Source organism: Rhagoletis pomonella, unplaced genomic scaffold (genome assembly GCF_013731165.1).
Source record: "Rhagoletis pomonella isolate Grant_MI unplaced genomic scaffold, Rhpom_1.0 Rhpom_scaffold_00003, whole genome shotgun sequence".
In the NCBI taxonomy this organism is placed as follows: domain Eukaryota; kingdom Metazoa; phylum Arthropoda; class Insecta; order Diptera; family Tephritidae; genus Rhagoletis; species Rhagoletis pomonella.
In genome coordinates, this window is record NW_023458557.1 from 41271139 (window position 1) to 41296331 (window position 25193).

The 25193-nt window shown below is 33.1% G+C and overlaps 1 protein-coding gene across 3 annotated transcripts in view; it reads right to left on the bottom strand.

Moving 5' to 3' along the window:
* LOC118735215 (tyrosine-protein kinase Dnt) overlaps window positions 1–25193 on the bottom strand; it is a 548279-nt gene that overhangs the window by 115420 nt on the left and 407666 nt on the right. The window lies entirely within an intron of this gene.

Consider the following 25193-nt stretch of genomic DNA (forward strand, 5'->3'; position numbering starts at 1 on the left):
GGCCAAAATCGCTTAGGCGGTTACAGCGCCAAAAAAGAAGAAGAAGTAGTACTAACGATCGTCGATTAGACCATGTCTTGTTAAAACCCTGTTGTTTAAAAACCAAAAAGAAACTGAATGTTATACATATTATTAAACTTATAAATTTGAGGTTTGAACTTAATAATAAAACAACTTCAAGGTTCATAAAAACTCACAAATATTGTTTATTCAATATATTTCACACACGCTTCTATTGTATGTATTTTATATAAACGTATCAGCAAAGTACTTAATTTACTGCTGGGCTTCACAAACGAGATCAATATAAGGCAAAAATTAACAACTTATATTCGTATTAATATAAAAAACAGCAAAACTTTCGTTAGAAATTATTTTGCACATGAGACACAAGTCTCAACTTTGTTTCGGCGAGCAGTTAATGCAAAACAAGTAAGAAAGTCTAAGTTCGGGCGGAGTCGAACATTAAATACCCGGCGCAAGTATTAAATATATGATTTTCACCTTTCCGAAAGTTACCGCTACATGGTAAGCCGGGGTGTACCATTTTGAGTAAATTAGCGTCCTTACATTTCGAAATATTTATTTATTTATTTAGTCTATGAAACAATATTTCTTACATACTAGTAAATGAATGGTTTTGTTAATGCTACTACATTATTAACATTACAAAGAATTGTGAAAGAGGTTTAAAAAAGCTTGTTTTGTCATAGAGAAATCAATTATGACACTTTCCGATAATATATTAAGTCCTCGCATAGATCTCGCCAAGGGAGCATTACCTCCAAATCTAATCTTAACTTTTGCTAAGTAAAATGGATAAGAGGCTCGAAGATTGTGCGTGGGCTTATCCGTTCCAAGAGATAGGGACAATCGGCGACACCTTGAATAACATTAAATGTAAAGGTTTAAGAAAGGATCATCTTCGGCTTACTAAAGATTGTAAGCTTATCAGCTTGAGACGCGAAGCGTATGAAGGAACAGGACTTTCAAGTGACCGAAGAGCTTACTTAAGAAAAACTTTTTGTATACGTTCCAGTCTTTTTATAAATGTGAAACATAGAAAGATACCGAAGTCAACACGTGTTGTCTAAATGTGGTCATAGTAATGACTTTCCCATGGTTCATCAAACATTTTGAGCTCGAAATTGAGGAGCGACCTTCAAAGAGATTCGAGGTTATTTACAACAAGGGAAAATCAGAAATCAATAGAAGACAAGTTTCTTGCATACAGCCCATCTGAGCTTAAAGGAACGCATTTGACTAAAACAATAAAAACTATTTTACGCATTCACTTGATCCGTATAACAGTATGGCAAAACAAATTCTGCCTTTAGACGAAGTTTTTCAATAAAAAAAGACATTCTCCACGAAAATGCGTGGTATTTTTCAAAAGCACTGAATAGGAATGTAGTGATAACGTTGAAAATTCGTTTAAATAATTAAAACAAAAATTTTGGGGTACGAGGGGGGACCTGTCCTATATTTAGTACCGGCGCCGGACGATAATACAAGTTTATATTATGAAATGAAAAAGATTAACTAATAAAAGAACACCTATAATGTAATAAGTATAATCACTTAATTTAATTTTTTTGAAACCAGATAAAAGTTGGCCGTTATAAGTGGACCAAAAGTTGGACTGCGAAATTCCCCACATGCTATAGATGTATACACATATCCAGCCCCCAAAATAACGTAAGCGACATTTTTTTTCAGAATTTTCTTTTTGATGCAGAAATGCATCTAGATGCTCTAGGAATATTTCTGCATCAAAAAGAAAATTTTGAAAAAAATGTCGCATACGTTATTTTGGCAGTTAGGGCTCGATATTTAAAAAATTACTCATATACAGTCTTATTTATACTATACTTAAATGCGAAATGGCGGCTGAAAATCGAAAAAGTTACCGCATTTGAAATCGGCACTTGCTACGATTTTGAGCTTCACGTATTCCAACTCAGGAACACCCCCCTAAAATAGTCTAATCGGAAATTGAATCCTTCCAGATCGATTCAGTTGAATCTGGTTCAAGGACACCGGGTATTGTGTGCAAAAAATTAAATAACATAAATTACTCAAAAATTTAACAAGAAAAATAATAGTAAGTAAAAAAGGAAAAAAAAGTTCTGCACCAGGACTCGAACTCGGATCTCTCGAATGGCTCGCCATTGTTCTACTCACTGGGCCACGGCGACTGTTGAGGTAGTGTGCAAAAATGATATAAATACTTTTTTATATTTGATTTCAAAGTGAACGATAAAAGTGACGGATGCCACCAAAAAATGCCGCACGTGGAGCCATGTTTAAATTTAATGAGCCCTTATTTTCTAACTCTGAGAGGAAACATTAAGATTAACAGATTTAACGATCATTAGGTAAGTGCCCGTTAGAGTTTTTTTAATGAATGTTTCTGAGTGCGGCTGTTAGTGTTGTCAAAATTGTTAGGTTATTTCTAGGCTCGCGGTCTCTTGGGCCAGGTCCCTGTCGGATCGGGGGCCCGTGGCATTTTGCCAGCAATACCACCCTATAGTTACGCCTCTGCATGCCTGCGCACTTTTTCCGTATGTATATTGATTTATATACATAATATAACCTGGTTGGTGAAATATACAAAATTCTCGAGCTAGAACAAAACCAAATATAACAAGTGCAAAATAAGTACAAAACAAACCAGAAAGTAATATTGTTATCGTCTTCGTTGTTTTCTTAGTTACTATTTGTTTATATATATGGGTCATTCCATACAATATTTACACTTCAATATTTTTTTTTGGGGTGAAATGTTTTTATACCCGAGCGCACTTGTGCACAAGGGTATATTAATTTTGTTCACATAACGGTTGTTTGTAACAGCCAAAACGAATCGAGATAGATATAGACAAATGTATACATAAATGCTCAGAATGAATAGAGAAGTCGATTAAACCATGTCTGTCTGTCCGTCTGTCCGTCCGTCCGTGTACACGATAACTCGAGCAAAAATTGAGATATCTCAACAAAATTTGGTATGTAGGTTTACATTAAGCCAAGGTAGGTTGGTATTGAAAATGGGCGAAATCGGACTGTAACCACGCCCACTTCTCATATAACGGTTATTTCCAGAAATACGAAAACTGCGATATTTTAGTAACTACTGAATAATTCACTCAAAATTGATATTTACAATAACTTTCAGACGAAAAATAATAATATTATAAATTTTTGGGAAATGGGCGTAGCCCATAAATGGGACATGTGTATATCTTGGTAACCGCTGCACTAATTTCTTCCAAACTTGGCACAGTTGTTGGCCTTGGTACAACATACTAAATGACCGAAAATTAAAAAAATCGGACAATAACCACGCCCACATTCCATATAACGGTAATTTAGATAAATACAAAATCTTCGATAAATCAGTAAATATTAAAGCTAATTTATTCAAAATTGATGCATGCAACAATTCTTTACCAAGAAATACGTTTGTGGTAAAATTTTGGAAAATGGGCGTGGCTCCGCCCACTTATGATCACATATATGTATATCGGTAACCGTTCTACCAATTTGTACCAAACTCGGGATTTTTATTGTGCTTACCGCATAAAAGCAAAAAGTTGAAAATTATTGAGGTCGGACTAAAATTACGGTCTCTTTTCATATAACGGTAAATTTCAGAAATGCTTGAAACTGCAATATTTCGAAATTTAAGGACGCTAATTTACTCAAAATTGATACACCCCAGCTTACCATCTAGCGGTAGGTTTCGGAAAGGTGAAAAAACATATATTTAATACTTGCGCCGGGTATTTAATGTTCGGCTCCGCCCGAACTTAGACTTTCTTACTTGTTATACCCGAGCGCACTTGTGTACAAGGGTATTATAACTTTGTTCACATAACGGTTGTTTGTAACAGGCAAAACGAATCGAGATAGATATAGACAAATGTATACATAAATGATCAGAATGAAAAGAGAAATCGATTAAGCGGTGACTGTCTGTCCGTCCGTCCGTCTGTCCGTCTGTGCACACGATAACTCGAGTAAAAATTGAGATATCTTAACGAAACTTGGTACGTGAATTTCTTTTGGGCGTAGGACGGATGGTATTGAAAATGGGCGAAATCGGACAATAACCACGCCTACCTCCCATATAACGGTAATTTTAAAAAATACGAAAACTGCGATATTTTAGTAACTACTGAAGATAATTCACTCAAAATTGATACTTACAATGAGTCTCAGACGGAAAACATGAATATTATAAATTTTTGGAAAATGGGCGTAGCCACGCCCACTTATGGTTACATGTGTATATCTTGGTAACCGCTGCACCAATTTCTTCCACACTTGGCACAGTTGTTGGTCCTGGTACAGCATACCAAATGGCCGAAAATTTCTAAAATCGGACAATAACCACGCCCACATCCCATATAACGGTAATTTCGAGAAATGCAAAATCTTCGATAAATCAGTAAATATTGAAGCTAATTTATTCAAAATTGATGGTTGCAACAATTCTTTACCAAGAAATACGTTTATGACAAAATTTTGGAAAATGGGCGTAGCACCGCCCACTTGTGATCACATATATGTATGTATCTCGCTAACCGTTCTAGCAATTTGTACCAAGCTCGGTATGGTTATTGTGCTTGCCACATAAAAGCAAACCGTTGAAAATTGTTGAAATCGGACTAAAATTGAGGCTGCTTTTCATATAACGGTAAATTTCAGAAATGCTTGAAATTTCAATATTTCGAAATTTAAGGACGCTAATTTACTTAAAATGTATACACCCCGGCTTATCATGTAGCGGTAGCTTTCGGAAAGGAGGAAAACATATATTTAATACTTGCGCCGGGTATTTAATGTTCGGCTCCGCCCGAACTTAGACTTTCTTACTTGTTTTTTTTTTTTACATTCTTAATCGAAAATAAGACACAAATTTTTTATTTCTTCATATGCCAAAATCTCGAAAAAAATTCCCGAGATTTTGAACTCACGGAGAAGTATTTTTTTTTTCAATTGTTTACAGTTAATAAGCTATTTTTCGGAGAAAATCGGTTAGGTATCAAAATGTGCGTAATTACCTCGGCTTTGCATGAGACTGTGAGATAGATTAAAATAAAAAAAATATTTGCATTAAAAAATTTAATTTTATTTTTTTATTAACTTCATCATGTTTGATTTTTAGTTTTTCCAACCTGAATAGTTGTCAAACTTTATGGAGTACGCTGTAAAAATTTGAGAATGGAAATACAAAAACTGTAGAAGTTACCTGCGAACATAAAGTGTCAGAGCGGGCGTGCGCTTCACTTGATTTATTAAAATTGTTTATTACTCCGCAATCGCAAGTTTTTCATCTCTGATAACAGGTTTCATACAAATTTCAAGTGAAATGTCGAGTGTGGCATCTTTCTATATGTGTTGTAACCCGTTCAACAAAAAAACATCATAGCGGATCTAAACAACGAAAAACTTTACGCCGTGTTCCTGCTGAAATACTGCAAAAATTTAATTTTTTGGCACCTCAAGACGTTTTATATGCGTCGGGTATATATAAATTATAAATAAATAAACAATATAAACAGTAATAAACAAGATAACTGAACACTATTATGCATTTATATATTTTTAGCTCCAAAAGTGTGTGAGTCTTCTGAAGATGAAGACATATGTAACTCGTCATCTGATCAATGTTCAGAGGTAATAAGTTGAATAAAATTCCCATATTTTTGATCAATATTAAAAAATAACATTATCGACAGAACGAAATTAAATTAAGATTTTTAAAGAAATTCTAGTACAGATTTTATCGTGAATACGTCTTTAATTAATTTTGTAATTCATTCAATAGGGTGACAAAGAATTTTCGGAGGAATTATTCAATAAACTGAGAAAAAAATTTCACACTTCTGATATAAATTCCTAAGAAAAAATACAAATACTGACTCTACTACCACGAAATTGGAGCATTAACAAGGCTGCCTACAAAATGGATACGTGCCGATATTTAATAAAAAAGCGAGAAACCCGGAGAGTGAAAAAGGAATACAGCAGAGTTGCATTTCCACGCAACAGCGCATGGAAAAGGACCTTGCGACGGCGCTGGAGGATCTATAAAAAGAATAGCACGACGAGCAAGTCTGCAAATGATCGGTGATGAACAAATTTCGAAGCTCCGAGAACGCTATGAATGGGCTCAAAAAGGTTATTCGTTACCTAATATATCAGTCATGTACAAAGACTCAGAAGATTATGGAAATGCAGAAAAATTCCTGAGCAGTCGATTTAAGATATGCCAAACTATTTCTGGCACTCAAAAATTTCATTGTGTTGAGCCAGCAGATGATTGTAATTTGAAGGTCAAAATATATTCTTCCTGCCAAAATTTGCAAATTGTGAGTTTCACGAAACCTGCTTAACCAAAACGCAAAGGTGAAACAGATTTTTATTAATGTGTGAATTATCATTATTGTATTTTTGCTTTAATATTGGAAATAATGTAATTGATTACGTTAACAATAACTCGAAGTTTGTTCACAATACCCTCAAATGGCTTGTCAAACCTTCAAAAACCCCCATACACAATCTAAATAGCTTTAAGCAAAGGGATATTTCGATTGGTTTTTCAAGCCGCATGTGTGGTGTTTTCCGCTCTTAAGCTCTATTGCATTTGTTGCTAAATATTCAAAATGTTATCGATAATTTTTTTCATTCCATCGTTATATTTTCAACTTATTTTGAACTTGCAAAATCTCGGTAACGAATTGTTCAATCATAACGATATCCATATTGATTCTGCATTAGATCCAGGAAATTATAGGAAAAGGGTTTTTAAATTAAAAGATTCTTCAGGTTCATATAAGTTTCCAAATTGAAAAAATTATATTTGCATTACTAATATAGCCTTTTTTCTAACGGTGATACTTTGTTTGAACCACAAGAACAAATATACCAATTGAATTGGAGAATGTAATTAATTTTTATGCTAAGTACATGTAAATAGTAAATAAGAAAATTTTTAGTAATTTGTTCGGATTTTGAGGATTTTTCATTTGTTTTTGAGGAATTTGGTAATTTGTTTGTTTGCGGCAACACTGGTACGCAGGTATGAAAGAACTCGTAACTTCTACAGTTTTGGTGTTTCCATTGGGCACGATCGTAAAATTTTTCTGATCACTTGAGACAACGTGTTGTGTGTTTTGAATTTGACAGCTAATGTATCAAGCCGTTCAGAAGACGCATTACGATCATTGATTTTTTTAGCAACCGTTGCGCTCAACTTCCGCACCTTCTGAACCTACCCATTGCCAAATTTTTACAGCGTACTCCATAAACTTTGACAACTGTTCAGGTTGAAAAAAAAATAAGAATCAAACATGATGAAGTTAATAAAAAATAAATAAAAATAAAACATTTTTTTTTAATGCAAAAATTTTATATTAATCTATCTCACACACTAATGGAAGACTTTCCACATTTGTTACGCACACTTTGATATCTTAACTAATTTTCTCCGACAAATAGTTTATTAATTGCAAACAATTGAAAAAAATACTTCTCCGTGAGTTCAAAATTTCGGGATTTTTTTTCTAGATTTTGGAATATCATGACGAAGTAAAAAAAAAATAGGTGTCTTCTTTTTTTCGATTAAGAATGTAAAAAATATTGAGGTGTAAATATTGTATGGAATGACCCATATATACCATATTCCCAGCTTAATTGCACTTCAAAAATTGCAAATTTTTTTGTTGAATTAAGCGGGGAATCAATTAACCAATACTCGTTTAATTGAACAGTTCGTTCAATTAGAGAAATCCTTCTTAATTAGGCAACCGAATCATTTAAAAGAAAATAAATATGTGTATTTAAAGTACAGTGGTCGTCCAGTTTAACGAATCTTATCATTGTGCCGCATTCTAACAGATTTTCGTCAACAATAAAAACACGTTTTCAATTTCTTAGCAGAGATGCCAACTACTGTTTATCAAAAATGTTACGAAATATGTATGTGCTGTAATGCCAGATTATTTTTTTAACGACAATTTTTTGAAATTAAAGGTATATTTCTTTTTGATAACACATATTTTTAGCCAATTATGCGGGGAACTCAATTAATCGGGTTCAATTATGCGGATAAATTTACTTGTATTTTGTATGCAATATATTTCTGGCAGAGAAGGTGGTTCAAAAAAGCGGGAAAATCAATTAAGCGGGAAATTCTGTATATAAGACTGAGTCAAATAAAACGAATGTTTTTTTTCTTTCTGTCCCATATCAAAATTTCGTTATCGGTTACAAATAAATAATGTCGGCGAAATTTCAGCCGTCTATCTTCATTTTTCAATTAGCGCTTGCAAAAATAAGAAGTTTCAATGAAGAAAATGTTATTCCGCAACTTTATTTTTTATAAACAATCAAATGTAACAAATAAAAGAAAAACCGTAATGCAATTTTGTAGAGAATTTAATTAAGGTTTTTCTTTCATTTGTTACATTTAATTGTTTATAAAAAATAAAGTTGCGGAACAACATTTTCTTCATTGAAAATTGTCTGGCTGTCTTTCATTATAAGATATGAGGTTGTATTGTGATTGATCACAGTGTTCTGCGGTCTGCTAGGGAATTGACAAAACCAAGTTTTTCTGAAAGCCTGGAAGTATATAGTAATAAATTTCTCAGTTTGCTTGCGATTTTAAGCGTCAAAAGACCTTTTTGGAAACAGTCGGGCACGAGGAATCCGAATCTGATGTTTATTTTAACCAAAAAGCGTTTTCTTACCATAAACGCGGCTGCTGGGCGCACCTTGGTGCAAATAAACATGAAGAAATATTGTTTAAAAACATTGCTGAGAAACATGGTTTGCACTTTCCTTCATGTTCCTTAAATGTTTTTTTATTTTACAGTAAAACAGACCATAGTGGCTCTTTTTGCTAAAAATGAATTGCGAATTCAGATTCTTCGGGCCCCAAGACCCACAAAAGGTCTTTTGATTGTATAAACTTGTATTAAAAAAAAAGACTGCCAGCACTCAGGTTAACATTAATATACCTGTGGTAGTGACATGTGCATGGCAAATGGCCATCTTTGCAATAGTATATTGATGAGTTTTTAAAAATTTTTAAGCTAACAAAACTTAAAAATAATAGAAATTTTATTTTTTTATCTTGATTGTTCTTCTAAGTAAAATCATGTTTATCTTTTAAAATACGATATGGGGATCAATGAAGGTATGGAAACTAGTTTGTTTAAATCATAAAATTTCATAAAGTAATTAACTATATAAGTTTTGATTCTCAAAAAGTTGTTTAATTAGTTTTTAAAAGTAAATCATAATATAAACTTTAGAAAAAAAAAATCACTTTTAAAAGCAACACGGAGTTTGTTTTTTTTAATTTGAGGTATGACTATCTTTGTAGAGAATTTTCTTTTATTCGTTACATTTAATTGTTTATAAAAAATAAATTTGCGGAACAACATTTTCTTTATTGAAAATTCGTATTCTTGCGAGTGCTAACTGAAAAATTAAGAAAGAGGGCTGAAATTTTGCAGACATAATTTTTTTGTAACTGACAACGAAATTTTGATATGGGACCGAAAGAAAAAAAAACATTCGTTTTATTTGACACAGTTTAATATGTATATGGCTCATTCCACGGTGACGGGTGTGACTGTAATATAAAACTCTTTACAACGAGTACTTCTTAATAATTTTCCGAAGTATACCCATGCCTAGAAAAAAATATCAAAAACAATTTAATCCAAACAAGTTATATGAACTTTAGTCACTGTGACGCGTGTGACGAGTACGCAAACCAAATTAGCTACTACTTACTTGTATCAGAGTTTTTCTGCTAATTATGTCTTCTGCTTACGGTTTTAAATAGTTCGTTGTATAGCCAAATAAACATTTTCAACATTTGCGTCAAAGTTGCTACCTCTATTGGAAATTATAGAATATATGCTCCAAATTCTACTGTGACGGGTGTGACTTGACTTTGTGACGGGTGTGACAAGTTGAGTATGAATACACAAATAAACAACGAAACTAACGTTATTTCTCAAAAAAAATCGGATTTTACGAACACATAAAAGATTCTGCCACCTAAAGACGGGATAATCCCTGATCGGACTCTCCTCTGTCTGTCTTAAAGCTTAAACAGACGGCAGCGTTGATCCGGACTAACTCGGACTTAATCCGGATCAACTGCAGTTAATTCCCGAGTTGATCCGGATCAACGCTGCCGTCTGTTTATGCTTTTGGTCATTGTAAAGTATCTTATTTTATATAGTACTACACTTTTAATGAGGCTGTTAGCTGTCAAACCGTATGAGATACTTAGGGTATTCACAGTTTACTTTTAAAGTTAAAAGGTGGTAACTTTAACAAGATAACACACTCGAACTGTGAGCAATCCTTTACACATGTGTTTCAAATTGTCAATAAAACAAATATAGTCAGAAATACATTTAAAAATCTTTCAAATTGCGCCCACTTTATGTTTTTCTGCTTCGCTTTCCATTTTTTCTTAGCGCGAATAATTAGCTGATCAGATGCCAGTTTAACACAAAACAAAACCATGAGACGAAGTCGAGCAATTTTGCCTAAAAGTGTCATCTCTAATTAGTATGGGAACCAACAACAAACAAAGTTACCACATGGTAAAATGTTTTAAAGTTACCAGGTGGCAAAATTAACATAGTAGATAATAGAGAACTGTGAGTACCCTAACTGTTTTTGCCCTGACAAGTGAAGTAATGGTTTATTTTTATCCGTGGCAGCATATTTTAAGTTTTCCCATCTCTCGAGCAAAATATCTTTATGATTAGCTGTATCATCGGTGATCACAAACAGATATATGATACATTTCAGATTAGCAGATAAGTAACGGTAGGAGTCCCTGGCCTAATTTATTAAAATTTTTAAAAATTTAAATTGTGACGGGTGTGACAATGTCACACTGTGATATGTGACGGGCGTGACCAACATAATCGGCTTTTTTTTTCCAACATGATAGCATATAATACTTAAAATCAATTCGCGCATATTCGTCTGAGTCATAGCGTTACTTTCGTCAGCTTTTTTACACTGTCCAAGATGTGTTTTCCTTCAAAAAATAACTATTTTGTGTATTTTGTGACGGGCGTGACATTAAAATATGCTTTGATTCAATATATAATAAAATATTTAGTACTTGCCCGAAAAACACTGTTACAATACAAAAAGACAATAGACTACGAAAATCAGTCTTGTCAATTATGAAGGAAATTAACCTCTCATATGAGTTTGTAGACTGTACGACCTAAAGCAAAAAAATATCTGATTTTGAGATAAATTTCAAAATTTTGGCATTTAGTCTTGAAAGTTAGATTTATTTACTCTTACTTACTAGAAATAATTCACTCAAATTCTTAAGTTTATTTTCGGTATCGATTATCGTGGATTGAGCCATATATTTTTTTGTAACCTACATTCGGCCTAGCTATTAGGTGCATACTTACATACATACATATATTATCAAAAGTAGGCTAAATACTGTTTTGTTTCCAAGGTGGAATTTTTAGTACTTGGAAGTATCAAACAAATATGTGTACATTTACATATATACATATCTGCGCAGATTCATTAAATTAAAGTTTGGTTTATTAAATTTTATAATAAACGCTTGGTCCAGTTTTGCAGGGCGTTTTAAACTTAGATCAAATTGAACAGCTAGCTGACATTTGATTGGCTATTCTTAGTTTAAACGAGACAGCTCGGGTGTTTGAACTAAGTTAAAACCACAGCCGTGCACTGAAAAACTGGCCCTTAGAATAACGTTATTTATTTGTTCAATAATTTATAGGGTGTATGTGAAACCGTGAAGATTGATCTTGTTATGGTTCGTATGCAGTATTGTTTTTTCTATGCATGAATGACATGTGCAGTGAATAGAAATAATGAAAGTGATAATATTTTAAACTAACACAGTTACGGGTAGACGGAGAATGAGAAAATGTCCCCACCAACTTCACAAATATTTCATCCATCGGGCAGAGATAAGATCCCACGCTTTGCTACCTATGGTCAATTGTCAGAAGAAGCTCTGGGTAAACAAAAAGAACATAAGACCTGTGTAAGTGTTTTCTATTTGTCTCGCAAGTGCAGCGGAAAAAATATGAATGAAAATATATTCAATAGACTTTTAGACTACCCCAAACAAACTGAAGGATTTGCCGAAAGAAGCAAAACATTTCATTAATAACTATAGTGATGATGAAGATGTTGATACCGATGACAATGACGCCAGCGAAGATGATGATTGTTTTTACTAAATATTATATTTTTTAAACTACTTTCTAAGCTTAAAAAAACAGAGAGGGGCCATTCCATTGCGACTAGTGGGACATTTTACTCTAGAATGCGATCAATTGTGAATTTTAACTACAACAACGAAAGATATTTTTTTAATATAGAATAGAGGGCTGCAAAGTTCCCAGCCAAACAGCACTTCTCACATTCAATCGGAAAATAGGAACACATGCTTGCGGTACCCAAAAAAAAAGAGTAACAAAAGTAGAGAACATCCCAAATGAGCCTTCCTGAACGATGTTACTCGACGGCGCCCTCCTTCATCAAATACGTGTTCCGCTATGCTCACATACTTAATTATCAAGCAAACTGAGCGTAGTATTTGTAATCTTCACATAGGAAGCAGCGTTGCCATTTTAGCCGTTTTCCGGCTAGATTTAGCCGGTTGCGACAGCAAACAGCCGGAAAAAATTCGGTTTAGCCGGCAAACGATTTGTTAGCCGTTTTGCAAAAAAAAATTAGCCGTTTTTAGCCGTTTAGCTATTCGCCTTATTTTATTAAAATTCAAATATACAAGTTTTTATTATTACAAATTTAGTGCTCCAAAATGTATTAGAAATGGCTAGTCTTACCTCTGAGAAAATTTTCATGTCGGACTGTGTTATATATAATTGAAAAGCAATCAGAAAGTGAGCCGATTTCAATGTTTTTTGTTTTAAGCGAGTGACCCAAAACACATAAACTGGGACGCGTCATTTTAGCAGATTAAAAAGTTACAAGTTTTGCTGAAATTTTGCAGAATTTTCATAATTTTTACACTAAGTGTGAAATCTGTTTGTAGTATATGTTGTTTGTTAAGTAATGAGCAACATATTCATAAAAAATAATACATATTAAATAAACTAAAGAAAAATAGGCAAAACTTGCTTCAATTTTGCGTCCCAGTTTATATTTGGGAGAACGCAGCGGGAATTTTCTTCATAAAATTTTTGTTATGAATGTCTTAAATTTAAGTGTGAAGTTTTTTTCGCTACACTTAGAAAATAAAAGAGCACGAATTTCGATGTGGAGCAAAACTCTCTGGGAAGACAATACATGGTGCAAACATACTTTTAAAATTGTATAAAATAAAACTGCAGTAGTTTTCATCTTATGTGGATAATTCTTGTGACAAATACATAGTTTCGTGCTTACATTTTTCTATATATATTTTTAGCAGCACCACATCTTTATCAGAAAATTCCGAGAATCCAAAAATTGGTACTGTTACAAGTTGCAGGCATCATTTTAACTCGACCTCTTTCCTGTTCCACGGATAATGGTACATCTTACAGAGGTTTAAAGATATTTTGCGTCAGCAATTTGTTATCAACCTACTACCCTACCTCGGAAAAGCAAAAAACTTTATATTCGAACGTTTGCTCAGGTGTACCGAATTCTGGCAGTTTGGAAACGCGCAACACTTTTAATATTTTCATCCAACTTCACTAACTTCAAATTTTTTTTCTACTTTTTTAAGAAACAAAAAATTTGTCTGCTAGTGAATCTAGTGGCATGATTTTAGTTAAATGTCATAAACTTGTTAAAAGTGAAGTGGTCGGCAACAACAACGAATGTCAATAAATTAAACTACCTTCTGCTTTCACAGCTTTACCTGTTCATTTCTCAAAATATTGCCCTCCGACTATGCAAAAGTGCCATACTTTCAGCTAATATAGCCTTTTTGCGGGACAAAAAGCAACCTACTGAAAATGATCCAATATTTATAAGAAGGCAAAATTGTTTAGTAGAAAAGAAGACGCCATCAGTTTGTAATTTACCAAATTTGTACCAAATTCCTTAGGCGCCGAACGCCGCCGCCGCGCCGACATTTTCGTAACTCGGCGGCGGCGGCGGCGTGGCTCGGCGGCGTATACCTCTAATGACTGTACATACATACATACATATGTATTATGGACGTATTTGTAAAAATTGTTTTTAAGTCAAATCTGTGCACATTCGATTTAGATCTTATAAAAAACTAAGAATTACTGTTTTTTTGATCGAAAAAATAAAAGTCACAAAATAACCATTAATTTATGATTTTTATTATAAAAATCATAACGGTTACGGTCCCTGAATAAATATATACTTATAACATGGTGTGACAATAAAATTTAATAACAACTAATAACTGCATTTTTCTCTCTGACCTCAGAATTTTTTAAAAGGACTTTAAAATTTAAAAATATCATTAATTAAAAAATTATTCAAAAAATTCAGTGCAAAATAATAATATGGGATATAAGATAATTATCTAGAATTGAAAACAAATCTAAGTAAAAGGTCTAAAATTTTAAGAAAAGGCAATTGCTTAGGTTTAATTCATGCAGCTCAATATAAATATGTCTGCTATTAATGCATAAGATTATTTTGCAAAACAAAGTACTTAAAACTTTGAATGAGTTCGATTGTGAACTAAATGACAACACAATAATCGTAACTGACAGAGGTAGCAACATGATATCGGCGTTTAACTCGTACAGTCATATATTTTGTATAAATCATTTATTGCATAACACGATAGAAAAGTCTATAAAAGAAACACCAGAAATCTTTGAACTAAGTAAAATGTGCACCAAACTCGTCAAATATTTCAAAAAAACTGGCATAAATTCAAAGCTGCATTCGACGTTAAAGAGTTTTTTTCCAACTCGCTGGAATACAATTTTTTATCTAATGAGTTCAATAGAAAAAACCGGGCTGATATTACATCAGTTCTTCAAGAGCATAACGAAATGCAAAGAATTAACAATATTAATTTCAGTTATATACAAGCAACCATAAACATTTTAAGCGCATTCGAAGAGACTTCTAAGAAGTTAGAGGGCGAAAAATATGCAACACTGCAATGGGTGTTCATTTATATTCATCGATTAAAAAAAATTTGTACTGCAAATGAAGATGATGTCGAAGTTATAAAGTTTTTAAAAGAAAAATTAACATTTTAGTTAATCGAAATTGTTGAGAAAAATATTAATATTATACATAAAATAGCGTTTTACCCTTTTCCGCCAACAAAAAAACTTAAACAATTATCAGAAGGAGAAAAAACTATGGTTAAGAATGAACTAAAAAAAATAATGCTAAATTTTACAGAAAATTTAAGTGAAGCTGATTTTGTTAACTCCACAATATCTGCAATATCTGATTCTAATTCAGAGCTTCTTTTTGATGTTTTGGAAGAATCCTCTTCATCAACTTCCGGTGACAGAGTACAAAATGAAATTGATAAATATGAAGCTAAGAATGTTGCATTTAGTGATGACTTTGATGTTTTGAAGTGGTGGAATACAAACAGAATGCAGCTACCTTTATTATATAAAGTAAGCTGCAAATTGTTAGGTACTCCAGCAAGCAGCGCTGCGTCAGAACGAATTTTTTCAAGGGCCAGGAATTTAATATCTGAAAAAAGATCTGTCATTGGAGTTAACTCCATAATTGTCGACCAAATTATGTTTCTACATTGTAATATTGAAGAAAATATTAGTAATGTTGTTGAATGTTTAATTGAGTAGTTTAGGTTTAGGTTAAGTATCTTTATTTAAAATAAAATACGTATGTACATACATATATGTAAATAATATTATCAATAAAATGTAAACTAAAGTACATAAGCAACAAAATGTTCGTTTGTTTATTTTGATTTATATGCACATATGTAAACAAGTTAAAATTGAATAGAGTTTATAAATATATGTATGCCGAACCTGGACTAGTCTCGGTCTAATTCGAAATAAACTACGCCACGAACTGGTCCGAAACTAGGCTAAACTAGTTCTGATCTGCTTTCTAAATCCGCCCGAACTAGTTCGGATCCCGAACTGGCATTGTCTGTACCAAAGCATTCTCAAATACCTTTCGTTTAAAACCCATGTTGTAATATTTGAGTTAACTTGCATATGTATTTAAATAACTTTAATTTGAAGAAAGTTGGCAACCCTGTTGATAAATTTGACTGGGTCAAAGCTTACACTGAAATTATATGTATATTTAAATTTACTTTTTTTATAGGAAGCAAGCCTATTCTAAAATTTTATTGGAGTTAAATATGATACCCATGATGGATTTTACTGAAATTCCTTATATACCATGATGCAATAATACAAGGTGTTATCGGTTGGCAGCTTCTCGCTCTAATTCCGCCATATTGACTGTCTTAGCTGAAACAGTGTTACTTCCTTAACAATTCTTTGCCCAATAATATAATTGAACTAGTGAACCCGCATGGCGTTAAGACGCCAAAATTGAATTTAACTTTTTAAACAGATGGAAACACTATTCAAAAACCTTAATAAGTATTGCAAATGTTTCAAATTTAAAATTTTCAACAGATGGCAACTCTCTTCAGACCATCAAACAAAATTTTAATGTTTAAACTGAAGATTTCTTAGCACTCTTTCGTTTAACACCCATATTTTAATACTATATATAACATATTTTTAACTAAATTCGGCTTTTAAAGCAGGTGGCAACCCTTTTCAAAACATTTTCAAATTACTACCTTTTTAAACCCCTTTCGTCTGGACCCCTGTGGGGGAACATTTTTAAATTAACTATGTAATTTCCCTGTTTAAAATTTAATTTGGTTTTAAAACAGAGGTCAACACTCTCACAGTTAAGTTAAGAAACATAGCTTTTACGATTTAGTTATAATAAAAAATAATAATAATAATAATAATATAATAATAATAATAATTTGAATTAAATTTTTTAAAGGTGGCAACTTCTTTCAAAAAGTAAAACCTCATTTCTCATCTGCGACCAAGTCTTTTAATTTCACACCTCATTTTTAAAAATCGAGCTAAGGATGGGGATATGATGGTATTGACTTATAAATAATTTCAACTTAATTTCTGAAAATATGACCACTCTTTTCGGATCTACACATCAAGCCCTTTAATTTGATACCTCATTTTTGAAAATCGAACGAACGGTTCAGATCTGATGCCCTGGACAAAAAGTCCTTTCGCGTATTATATATATGGATATAGTTAAATTCGACTTTTAAAACAGGTGGCAGCCCTCTTGAAAAGTAGCTTCGGACTATTTTAATTAACTGATGATTTAAGTTGAATTAAGATTTTTCAACCCCCACTCGATTGATACCCTTATTTTAATAATTCGTTTAACTTATTTATTAATTTGAATTTAATTTTTAAAATAGATGGTAACCCTCTTCCAACACTTCAAAAATATTTTTTGTTTTTAAACTAAAGTTTTTTTTAACATTCTTTCGTTTGACATCATTATTTTGACATTTCATATAACTTGTGGATAAGTTAACTAAATTCGGCATTGCAAGCAGGTGGCAACCCTCTTCAAAATATTTTCAAACCGCTTCCTTCTGAAGCCCCTTTCGTTATGCACCCATATGTTGAAACATATTTCTCCTAAATAATTGCCTTAATTAAAATTGAATTTAATTTTTTAAACAGGTGGCAACCGTCCTAAAGTTAAGTTAAGAAACAAAGATTTTCAAAACCATTTGCATTGATACCCATTTTGTAATAATTGATTTTTTTAGATAATTTAAATGTAATTTTTTAAAAGGTGGCAACTCTTTTCGAAAAAGTTAAACCTCTTTGCACACCTACAGCCAGAGCCCTTTGATTTGGCACCTGACTTTTGAAAATCGAACGAACGGTGTGGATCTGATGGCATTGATTATTAAATTATTTGAATGCAATTTTTTATCAGGTGGCAACTCTTTTCGAAAAAATAAAACCTTATTGCACATCTACAGCCCAAGCCCTTTAATTTGACACCGAATTTTTGAAAATCGAACGAACGGTGCAGATCTATTATGCTGCACAAAAAATGCCTTCGCGTATTATACACATAAATATTTCTTATAGATATAGATGTTTCTTATTTTTTCTCAGTATACACATTTTGTTTTCTTAAAAAGGTATTTTATCTTATTTTGCTTCATTTCATTACGAATATACTAAAAAAAGGAAATTTTGTTTAGAAGAAAATACGAAATTTATATTTTTCCCCCAAACGGGGATTAATTTCTTCTTATTCTACTGAGCTAAGGCAGTGTCAAAATAGATGATAAAGATAATGATGAGGATAATTATGATAATGGTAGTGCCGATATTTAGTTTGTAATTAATGATGATTATGATTTTAACAAATTATCATTCATAATAGAAATATTTATAAGAACTACAACTAAAGTTTGATTTCTTTCGCTCTTTGGTAATGCCATAATATCCCTAATAAAAACAAGTAAGAAAGTCTAAATTCGGGTGGAGCAAGTATTAAATATATGTTTTTCACCTTTCCGAAAGCTACCGCTACATGGTTAGCCGGAGTGAATCAATTTTGAGTAAATTAGCTTCCTTAAATCTCGGAATATTGAAGTTTCAAGCATTTCTGAAATTTACCGTTATATGAAAAGCGGCCGTAATTTTAGTCCGATTTCAATAATTTTTAACGTTTTACTTTTATGTGGCAAGCACAATACCCATATCGAGTTCGGTACAAATTGGTAGAACGGTTACCGAGATACATATATGTGATCATAAGTGGGCGGTGCAACACCCATTTTCCAAAATTTTATCATAAGCGTATTTCTTGGTAAATAATTGTTGCAATAATCAATTTTGAATAAATAAGATTTAATATTTACCAGGGACGGAAGATAATCATTATTTTTTTAAATTTTACCCAAAAAAATCAACAAGTTGTAATCGTCGTAAAACAATTTTATTTATACCCACGTATTTTTTTCGTACGTCCCACTGTTATTACAATGATTTTTATTTTTGGAGTTTAACCAATAAAGATTAAAAATAATAATTAATATTTGAGTTTTAATTTTTCGCTCAAAAGTAATTATTATTACCTGATTTTTATTTTTTCGATCAAAATTAATGATTACTTTATGATTTTTATGATTTCGCTCAAAGATAATAACTATTATTGAGTTTTATTTTTTTCACTCAAGAATAATGATCATTCAAAAAATCAAAAGCTATACCATCGCGATTTCCGCCGTATCCTTTTCAGAGGGAGCGAAACCCTAATAAAGGAATAAGCCTCAACATTTTCAGCCTTTTCAATTTTATGAATAATCTTTATTTTTAAGTGGAAAAATAAAACTCAATAATAATTATTATCTCTGAACGAAAAAATAAAAATCATAAAATAATCATTAATCGTGATCGAAAAAATAAAAATCAAATAATAATTATTTCCGCTGAGCAAAAAAATAGAAATTAATAATAATTAGAATATTTTAGAGCGGAAAAATAAAACTCATAAAATAATGATTAAATGCTGATTTAAATTATTTTACTCATAATGATTCCCGTCCCTGATATTTACTGATTTATCGAAGATTTCGCATTTCTCTAAATTACCGTTATATGGGATGTGGGTGTGGTTATTGCCCGATTCTAAAAATTGTCGGCCATTTGGTATGCTGTACGAAGGCCAACAACTGTGCCACGTTTGGAAGAAATTGGTGCAGCCGTTACGCCCATTTTCCAAATATATATAAACTTCTCATTTTTCGTCTAAAAATTATTGTAAATATCAATTTTGAGTGAATAATCTTCAGTAGTTACTAAAATATCGCAGTCTTCATATTTCTGAAAATTACCGTTATATGGGAGGTACGTGTGGTTATTGTCCGATTTTGCCCATTTTAAACACCATCCGTCCTACGCCCAAAAGAAGCGCACCTACCAAAATTCGAGTTATCGTGTGCAAAGACGGACGGACAGAGAGTCACCGCTTAATCGATGTCTCTTTTAATTCTGGTCATTTATGTATACATTTGTCTATATCTATCTCGATTCGTTTTGCCTGTTACAAACAACCGTTATGTGAACAAAGTTATAATAACCTTGTGCACGAGTGCGCTCGGGTATAAAAATGTTGCCACTAAACTTTATTTTGTGCTAGTTATACAAATACATCAAAATATTTTTAATTGAATGTACGTATGAATTGATCTCCAGTTTCAGGCTCGTGTAGCATAAAAATGTCTCGTTAGTATGAAAATTGCGAAATTGCTCGGTTAAAAATAAGACATTCGAGCAAGCTTAACGGCATGTGAAAGGGCAAAAGATATTTTTTAAAATCCTATGTATATTTTTTCCAATAACAAAAATAGTGCTGTGCTACGTAGCCTCAAAAATAGGCATTTTCGCATGTTTAGGTTAGGATATATAAAAAACCTGATCTGATAGAATAATTCTGGGTTTACATTCGTTATTCAGCGACCCAAAAGTCTATTAGAAACGACTATCATTAGCCCAGTAAAAATCAAAAGTTGAAAATTTGTTGAGTAGTGTAATCTATACATCTGCTTCGGCTTCGTCCCGACCGGAATCTTCTGCAACATCTTCTGCTGAATCTAGATCCCCATTGCTTTTACATTTTTCAAGAGATTCTGTCGAAAACAAAAATATTTTTATCGTTTTTCCGTTGCAAAATATGCAAGCAGAAAAATAAGCCATGATTTCACGTTTACGAAAATCTGTTTCTCAATATACATAAGTATGTATTCTTTTCGCATGACGCATGATAGCTAGGCCTACTACGCAACTTATTAAATTTAAAAAAATTAACAAAATTTCATCAAAACTGCACACTTTTTAGAATTTTTTTATTTTAATTTGGGTATGCAGTTTTGTAGCCAAGTTATTAAATGATTGTTTTAATTAATAAAATACTAAATAATACATCAAAGTTATATTTGTATTAGAAAAATTCATAGTCAAATAAATTTAGCCGCAAGCTATACGAAATCAAGGCGCGCAAAGGACATTTACATCGTTTTGTCAGGTTAGTTAATACCGGAATTTCGATCTGCCATTTTGAAGACTTTAAATCGTTGCCAGAATAACATATTTAAATTTCAGACTTAACAAAATAATAAAAATTTCATTGCTCTCATCACACGTTTCGGGGGTTCTGCCACCCTTTTATAACGGCTGATCGACCTGCAAATGTTATCCTGATAATTGTGGACTATCAGAGCCTCAGTGGGTAAAATTTCTGCCTTACCCCAAATTGTTCCAGATTAATTTTTTTCGATTTTTTTGGTTTCATCTATATACATGGTAAAAGTAGCGTTAAAGTAAAGGAAAAAATATGACTAAAACTTTGGGAGTAGTATAGTTCTCCCGATATCGGCCGTTGCCATATGGCAACACGGGGCGTATTCCAGATGGATTGTTATCGGGCAGTATTTGGTTAAAATATGAAGTCATAGAAACATTGTTTATAAGTTTTAATACATTTATTGATAATATATGCATATTCTACGTGCGGATGAAGAAGTTAATTTTTAGTATGAAAAGTAGCAAAACATTTCAAACATAAACCTACATTACATTTTGCACAGGCTACTCGTCCTATAGTTTTACATGCTTCACCAGCACAACGAAGTTTTTTTGTCAATTTGTATGGGTCAGTGGTGTAGTCACAAAAAGATATAAGGTCCCAGTGTGGAGTGGGTTTCTCCTAAGTATTTAGTATCGAGCTGTCAATTAAAGACCACAGAAAGTATTTGGGAGTAGTATTTGAGAGTAAGCTGCTGTGGATGCGCAATGTTGAAGAAAGAGAGAAGAAGGCCAGTAACGCCCTTTATGTATGCAAAAGAATGCCGGGAGTCACTTGGGGTTTGTCACCTGCTCTGATGCATTGGTGCTACACGGCAATAGTCAGTCCAATAGTGCTCTATGGCGCTTTGGTGTGCTGGAATGCCGCACAAAAGTCCTTATGTCTCGCCACAATGGAGAAGGTGCAGCGCCTAGCGGCACTGTGCATCACGGGAGCGCTGAGGTCCACTTCGACGGCTGCTCTTTAAAAACCATGCTGCGAAATCCACACGTAGATTGACAGTCATAGGGAAATTAAATTTCAGAACCTTTGGACACCACTTAATTGGAGCGGGAAGCACAGGCAGCACAGGCTTCATGGCACCTAGCTTTAAGTGGAAACGAACTTTTTGCACAACGATTGAGGAAGAGGGATGGAAATGAAACCTAGCCATAGATCCCTAAACATTTTCACGGACGGCTCTAAAATTGTTACGTGAGTGGGTGCCGGGATTTACTACCGGGAACTGAACGTAAGGCGGACAATAATGCTACCTGACCATTGCAGCATATTTCAAGCACAGGTTTTCGCAATTAGGATAACTGCAGAGCTAGCCTTCACCGAAACGACAATCAATTCAAAATTAAACCTATTCCAGACGGCAATTAAGGCAGTTTTCTCATATAGTATTTCATCCATAAACGTCCCTCGCAGCCGGGAAGCCATTGAAAAGGTAGACGCTGACAAAAGGCTTCATATCTATTGGGTGCCCGGTCACAAGGGAATCTAGGGTAATGGAATAGCAGATGAGAATGCAAGAAACATCACCAGTCTTCCCTGGAACAGAAAAACGACATTTGTGTACCACTTCAACACTTGTACAATGAAATATACGATAATATGATTAGGCAGTTCAGGGCTAGTTGGAATGAGTTAACCACCTGCGAAACTGCAAAAATACATACAAACGATTTTGTTTTACACTGTCTCATACATGATGATATTTTGCGTTGCCATATGGCAACACGGGGTCAATTCGGGCTAGCAAACATATCAAAACTTGGTAAAAAAGGAACAGTTCACATTACCCCCCGTGTTACCATATGGCAACGGACTTGAAAAACACTTAAATTATATAGCATGCACGATTGTTTTTTATTGTTACTTGTTATCAATAGAGTCACTAATGTTTTAACTAGTATTTTATCACTGTCATATTTTATAAATAAAAAAAACGCTTTCTATATATTTTGTTTAAAGAACACACTTGCTTACACTCGATAGACAGCAAGGATCTGACAGAAGCATATGCGTTTCGAAAGATACATCTTTTAGGAATTAGTTAACGTACATATAAGCATTTTGAAGTAAGCGCTTTTTGTTTTACACCCTCTTAAACATGATGTATTTTGCGTTGCCATATGGCAAAACGGGGTCAATTTGGGTTAACTAAATCATATTTTTGGTTGGTGATTTTTATACCTTTCATGAGCATGAAATGGTATTATAACTTTGGTCCGATGTTTGTAAGTACCAGAATAAGAAGAGATAGACCCATTAAAATGTATACTTAAATGATCAGAACGGCGAGCTGAGTCGGTTTAGCCATGTCCGCCTGTCCGTCTGTCTGTCCGTCTGTCTGTCTGTCTGTCTGTCCGTCTGTTTGTATGCAATCTAGTCTCTCAGTTTTCGAGATATCCGGATCAAATTTGGTAGGTGGGTGTATTTTTATAATGTATTAATCATTTGTCGGAACCGAAAGAATCGGACCACTATAACATATAGCTCCCATACAACTGATTGTTCAGATATGAGATTTTTCGTTATAACTTCTCCATTTATGCAGCTGGGAACATGGCATTCCGCAATATTTCCATCCATTATCAAAAACATGCTTACAGTGAAAATGGCGAAGATCGGGTCGCTATAACCTATAGCCTCCATACAACCGATTGTTCAGATTCGAGATTCTTTGTTATAACTTCTACATTTATGCAGCTAGGAACATGAAATTTTGTATTACTTCTACCCACTATCAACAGAAAACTTAGAGTAAAAATTACAAAGATCGGGTCACTATAACCTATAGCTCTCATACAACTGATTGTTCAGATATAAGATTTTTCGTTATAACTCCTCCATTTATGCAGCTAGACACATGAAATTTTGCACTGTTGTCACTTATTATCAAAAGAATACTTTCAGTGAAAATGGCGAAGATCGGGTCGCTACAACCTATATCCACCATACAACTGATTGTTCAGATATGAGATTTTTTGCCATAACTTCTTCATTTATACAGCTAGAAACATCAAAATTCGCACCGTTTTCACTCATTACTAACAGAATACTTACAGTGAAAATAACAAAGATCGTGTCACTATAACATATATCTCCCATACAACTGATTGTTCAGTTATGAGAATTTTCGTTATAACTCCTCCATTTATGCACCTAGGAACATGAAATTTTGCAATAATTCCACCCATTAACAACAGAATATACAGTGAAAATAAAAAAAAATCGGGTCTCTTTTACATATAGCTCCCATACAACTGATTGTTCAGATATGCGATTTTTTGTTATAACTACTCCAGCTATGTAGCTCGAAACATGAAATTTCGCCCTATTTTCACTCATTATCAACAGAAAGTTTACAATAAAATTAACAAAGATCGGGTCACTATAACCTGTTTATTGCCCCCATACAACTGATTGTTCAGATATGGGGTTTTACTGTAAAACTCCTTTATTTGGACAGCTAAAACCGATAAATTTCGTAAGCTATTTTTTAAATAATAATACAAAGTCTACTGAGAAAATCGTCAAAATCTATGCTGTATAATCATAATATCTTGTACCACTGATTGTTCAGATACCAGTTTTTGCGATATATGTATCTCCTTTATGTAGGAAGCTAAACCCATTAAATTGTGTTACCGGTTTACGTACCGATCACACAGTAGTGAAAATCACTTAGATTGATGCTATATAAGGTATATCTTCCATACCTCTGATTATTTATATATGATTTTTTATATATGTATCTCCTCTATCTATGCCTGCTGTGAATATATAAATTTATTCAAATGCAGTAATCTGTTAAAGTAAAATTTTCAGTTACTCATGAAAGGTATGAAGTCTTCGGCATAGCCGAAGACAGCGCTGCTCCTACTTGTTACAAGTTAAGGGCGTTCTGCCTCCCATTGCTACCCAGGGTCAAATTTCAAGGATGACAACTCAACATACCCCCATATAGCTCTGGCAGCAAATAGGCCTTAACTAAATAATGACGAAAAAATGTCACTGGCTCTGCT